Genomic DNA, 6,000 nt, shown 5'->3' on the forward strand with positions numbered 1-6,000 from the left:
GAAATAATTTTCCCTTTCAAATGGGATACGTGAACCTCTAAGAGAATTCAGACCCACATAAGTAAAATGTTTAATAACTTGCCAATTGTGTCCAAATTAACAAAAAAATTGTCCTTTCGTTTCTTCCACAGCCAAACTAAGTGAAGGAAATTAAACAGACTGAGAAGAAAATAACAGTAGTAATTATATGGAAAAGTGATAATAATATTGAAATTTTTTTTAAAAAAACATTCAAGATTTTGTATTGTTTACAGCTTCCCAAGAAGAAATTTCTAGCATATTCTCCTCTTTCTTGGCTATTTATAATCATACTCCTTCCCTTATCTAACTGACTGTGTCTTCAGACTGAGGGAACGAGACGAAATGAGAGCTGAGGATGCAGGTGGACTGTGCGGGAAAAAGCTGCTTCTAGGATCCCCGCAGAGCCCTTTTATTAGCAATATGCAAAACATTCAGAGACATAAAGAACTTCGTGCTTCAGTACTTTTCCATCATGAACTGTCTACATGACCCAGGTATTACCTTGTTTATTCAGACAAAGCCACCCGTTCCACCACGTCATGTTCCTATCAAAGGGGATTTTTAGCCATGCTTCTTCCAAGGATTCAAAGGTTAGAGATAGAGCAATGCTCTTGCCAAGGAGGCAAAAGAGTCAGGTATAGAGTGTGGCGTACTGGACAAGCTGTGGCATGTCCGTATCAGACGAGCTGTGCCTGAGGTGGAACGGAAATATCCTAACAGTATCCCAACAACAGGTTTCGGGCCCAGATTCACGGCACTTACAGGAGAGTAAGACTGCGAAAGAGACTGGAAAGGTATGTGGGGGAAAAGCGAAAGTGAGGCTTTTCGTTGCCGCGGCAAGAGACTTTGATGTCCGACTGGCTTAATTGGCCTGGGAGTCTAGCCAAACAGAGGCTTCGTGATTAATGAGCTGCCGAGATAATAAGTCTCTGAAGGGTATAAGACTCACGGCTCAAGTGAAGAGCTGGAATGGAGTTTTTCCAAGCTTCTGAAGCTGCTGAGTGCCCAAAGCTAAATCGACACAATTACAAAACCTGGGCTGTGTGGTGTGAGAGTTTACTATGGCAGTTTGGAGTGTGGCATACTGTGTGTGAGGCTGGCTGGCAATGCTACAGCTCATCTGCCGGTCATCCCAGCCCAGAGTTTGACTGCATCGGAGGTCCTGGCTGTTTCCCAGAATGAGAGTGTATGCAGGGATGCTGAGGGCACCGGTTGCAAGCTGCAGGGGGAGCTGACTGTGATGTCATCCCAGGCAGCATTCCAGCCTCCAGGGGGAGCCAAGGAGTCGGCAGCTGAGAGCTCTGTTTCTCATGGGAGCCAAGGTCATCCTCACAGATACCGGAAGGCCAGAAGTAAACAGAGACAGATGCCTGCAGATGGCCAGAAGCAGAGGGAGGGTGAAGAGCCCACACCAGTGGAAAACAAGGCTTTGTTTGCTGGCACAGCTTCACCAAAGGCTAAAGGCAAGTCTGATGGCCAGGAGCAGGGGGGCAAGCAGCAAAAGCCCACGCCGGTGAAAAACAAGGTTTTGCTTGCTGCAAAAGCTGCTCCAAAGGCCAAGGCCAGATTTATTGTGGATTCAGGATGCACCCGCCATCTCGCAAAAGATAAGCATCTTTTTATCTCCTTCAAGCCTCAAGATGGAGAGATCCACCTGGCCGATGGAAAGACGTTGTGAATTGCAGGAGAAGGGACTGTGAAACTGGCAAGTCTGCACACTACCATCAAAGATGTACTTTATGTTCCAGGTGCTGCAGACAATTTGCTCAGTGTCCCACAGCTGACTGGGCGTGGCTTTGAGATTTCCTTCAAGAGGAGCGTCTGTGTCATCAGAAAAGGCAAAGAGGACATTTTGCATGCAAAGTTTATAGATGGCTTGTTCTGTATAACTTATGATGACAATAGTGCTGTTGCTATGTCTAATGTTGATTCTTGTTGTGTTGCAGAAACTAACAAAGTGATGATGCACACAGAAGATTTTGTCACCTGTCTTGGCAGGCACTGGCCAAGATGCCTGAGTTGGTTGAGGGTTTGAACATCAAACCCTGTAAGTTTCACATGAAATGTGTATCTTGTGCCGAGAACAAGGTGAAGGTTGCTCCAAAAGGCAAGGAGTCTAGCAGGCAGGCTTCCAAACCCTAGCAGCTAGTCCACGCAGACCTGGTTGGTCCACTTGCGCCCTCTTTGGGTGGAGCAAGGTACTTCATGGTTCTAATTGATTCTTTTTCCAGGTACATTCATGTGTTTATGCTCGAGCAGAAATCACAAGCATTTCCTAGGTTCAAGGCATTCTGTGCTTGGTTGGAGAATGTTCACAGTAAACGTATCGGCTGTCTCTTTACTGATCGGGGCGGGGAATTCACTTCTCAGCAGTTTGAAGCTTTCCTGACTGAGAAGGGAATGCAGCATGACTTGTCAACACCTAGATCACCATGGATGAATGGGCTTGCGGAGCGAGCAAATCAAACTTTACTTCAAGGCCTGAAAACCTTGTTGCATGATGCCAATCTCCCTGAGAAGTTTTGGGGGGAGGCTCTGTCGAATTTTGTTTACACTTTTAATCGCAGATTGTCATCACCTATTGGTTGTACTCCCTATGAGAAGATGTTTGATAAGAAACCTTGCGTCAAGCACATGAGAATCTTTGGTTCTGACATGAAGCGTGAGGCACATGATTTGTTCATGGGGTACGAAAAAGGTGCATACAGGGTATGTGTCAGGGGTTCAGGGAGAGAGGCACAGATGAGGGAGGAGACTGAGAGCGAGGGGGAAGAATCCCGGAACGAGGAGGAGGAGGATGACAATGACTTGAGGGTTTCCATGAGTCTTTCAAGTGAATCGGAGGATTCCCAAAAGGGGGCGCCCCTGGTCAGGCCAAGGGGAGCCACAGGGGGGACTCGTCAGGAGCAGGGGAGCAGCAGGGAAACCCCGAGTGGGAGTTGGAGATCGGGGCCGGCTTCCCCGCCGGAACGGAGTGAAGAGGGTGGAGTTCCCAGTGTGACAGACGAAGCAGAGCAGGAAGCAGAGAGGGGAAGGAGATCGGGGCAAGACGTCCTGCCGGAAGGGGCGGAGAGTAGCACAGAGAGTAGTGTAGCTGTCAAGAGGAAGGTCAGAGGTAGCGAACGCGCGCCAAGTTCAAATGTGGAGGCGCGCGGAAATGCGGAGAGCCCGGAGGAGGAGCCTGGTCCCAAAGCACGGAGGAGGGGGGAGCAGGCGTCTGGGGACTCAGCGTCAGGGGAAAGCAGGAGGGAAGGAACCCAGGGGGGCAGAAAGACCCTGCGGAAAAGGAAGGACAGGAAGAGGTGGACCAGCAGAAGCCTCTTAAACTGGTGTGGAGGCGGGACTGATTCAGAGGGGACTTCAGCGGTCTAAGCGTAACAGACGTGGGGCTGCGCGCCTCGGCTGTGGAACAAACAATGTACTTCAATAAAGACTTTTGTAAATAAAGTGGACTTGGCGTTGGTCTCTTGTGAGCTGGGACCTGAGGCGGCCCTGACAGTAAGTCCCCTCTCAAAAAGAACGCAAAATTTTTTTTGCAAAGCTCACGAAGTGTGGCAGCCATGAGTGCGGAGGAGCAGTTGACAGCACTACGGAACGCAGTCACCGAGCTCTCCACTGCCGTAATAGGCTCTCAGAAGAAGAGTGATGATGCAGAGAAGCGATGCCAGGATCTGCAAGCCAGGTGGGAGCGTGCATGCAGAGAGGGGTTCCCAGGGTCCAGATCAGAGGGAATTGGACTTGGAAGGCGGGGGGGCAGTTTGGTCGCCCACTTCGATGGGAACCTGAAGCACTACCCCAGTTTCAGAGCAGACGTCCTATATGCACTGCATTTGCTTCGCAATGACTTTAAAGATGAGGAGGAGAAAGTGGGTTTTATTGTGTCTCATTTGCATGGAGACGCCAGAGCGTGGCTGCGCAATTTGTGGCGTGAAGATGGTCCTGTCCGCCGCGATTCTGATGAATTTATCAAAGCTATGGACGCTTGTTTCCAGTCCACCGTGGATGTTGATGTTGCGCGCCGAGAGATGCACGGACTCAGACAAGGCAAAGCCACTGTGCGTCAGTACCATTCGCGCTTTTTTGCATTGCTGACTGTATTGGGCTGGGAGAAAGACTCCAAACCAGTGAGAGATTTGTTCTGGGAGGGACTCCACGGCTCCATAAAAGATGAATTGGCCAGGGGTGACAGACCTCAAACCCTAGCAGAAGTAGTACAGAGGGCTCTTGCGATTGGAATACGACACGAAGAACGTCCTTGGCACAGTGAGGAGGGTCGCCAGGTGCGTGCGCCAGCCAGGGCACCTCCTTTTATCCCCAGGGAGTTCGGCCAGGCGCATCCTTCGCCTCTAATGCGGCAGGGGGAGGAACCAATGGAGCTTGGCGGTGCTAGAGCTCAGACAGCAGCCAGAGCCCCAACGTCCGGTGCAGTCAAGGCGAAGCCTCCTAGAGGGAACAGGAAATGTTACATCTGTGACAGTGCACAGCACATGGCTAAAGAGTGTCCCCAGAGGCTCCAGAAACACACTGCAGCTTTAGCAACGGTCGCAGCAGACGTACTTCACGAAGAGCAGTTTCAGGGAAACGACAGTGCCTGGCTGGAGACAGCGATGCTGGGGCTCAGCCAGGCGAGTCTGTAGAGCAGTCCCCAGCGATTTTGCAGCACACAGACCCCTTACCGCCCAAGCCAGCGGTGCAGCTCACTGCAACACTCCAGTTGCCGAATGGAACCACCCTGGAAGTCCCCATTACAATCGACTCTGGGAGCAACGCGGACTTTGTGGGGGTGCAGTTCGTCAAGCAGCATCGCATAGCGCTTCTGCCAGCTACGACGCCCCTGAACGTAGTCACGGTCGATGGCAGAAAATTGCTAGGAGGGCAAGTTGTGCAACAGACGCCTCCCATGGTGATGCAGATTGGAAATCATCGAGAAGTCATTAGCTTCAACGTCACCCGCCTATCAGACACGCCTATAGTGTTAGGCATGAGCTGGCTAGAGAGACACAGTCCAGCAGTGGCGTGGTACCAGCGACAGCTCACCTTTTGCTCATCGTACTGTGCTCAACATTGCATCCAGTCCAGCCAAGGGGAGGAAGCTGGGCAGCAACTGCAACTAGGCATGGTGCAGGCAGTCCCCCGCAAGTACGAGGGATTTTTGGAGGTTTTCTGCGAGAAGGAAGCTGACCAGCTGCCACCCCACAGGCCTTACGACTGTGCGATTGACCTGTTGCCGGGGGCGAAGCTGCCGACTGCAAAGCTGTATTCCATGTCTGAAGATGAGATGCAAGAACTCAGGGAGTTCATAGAGCACAATTTGAAGCGCGGATTCATTCGGGAATCCAAAGCGGTGGGAGGCAGTCCTGTGTTTTTTGTGAAGAAGAAGGACACGCCCCAGAAGAGACTCATTGTGGACTATCGAGCCATAAACTCGATGACAAAGCCCAAGGCCTTTCCCATGCCCAAGATTGACGACCTCCTAGCGACCGTGCGGAAGGGGAGGATCTTCACCAAGTTGGATCTGCGCGGAGCGTACAATCTCATACGCATGCGTGAGGGCGATGAGTGGAAGACGGCCATGTTCACGCCTCTGGGCACGTATGAATACAGAGTTATGCCTTTTGGTCTCCAAAATGGATCCCACTGCTTCCAAGCCTTTATGCATCACGTGCTAGCGGGACTCCTCTGCAAGAAGTGTGTGTGCTTCCTCGACGACATCCTGATCTTCTCAGAATCGCCGGAGGCTCACGAGAGAGACGTAAAGGAGGTCCTGCAGAGACTAAGGGAACACAGACTCTACGCCAAGTTGGAGAAGTGCCAGTTCGATGTGACGGAGGTGGATTTCCTGGGCTACAAGCTGTCCGACAAGGGACTGGCCATGGACAGCGTCAAGGTCCGCGCGGTGTTGGACTGGAAGAGCCCGCGCAATCGGAAGGAGGTACAGAGGTTCGTCGGTTTCGCCAACTTTTACTGCAAGTTCATCAG

The sequence above is a fragment of the Podarcis muralis genome, chromosome W (assembly GCF_964188315.1).
Source record: "Podarcis muralis chromosome W, rPodMur119.hap1.1, whole genome shotgun sequence".
NCBI lineage: Eukaryota > Metazoa > Chordata > Lepidosauria > Squamata > Lacertidae > Podarcis > Podarcis muralis.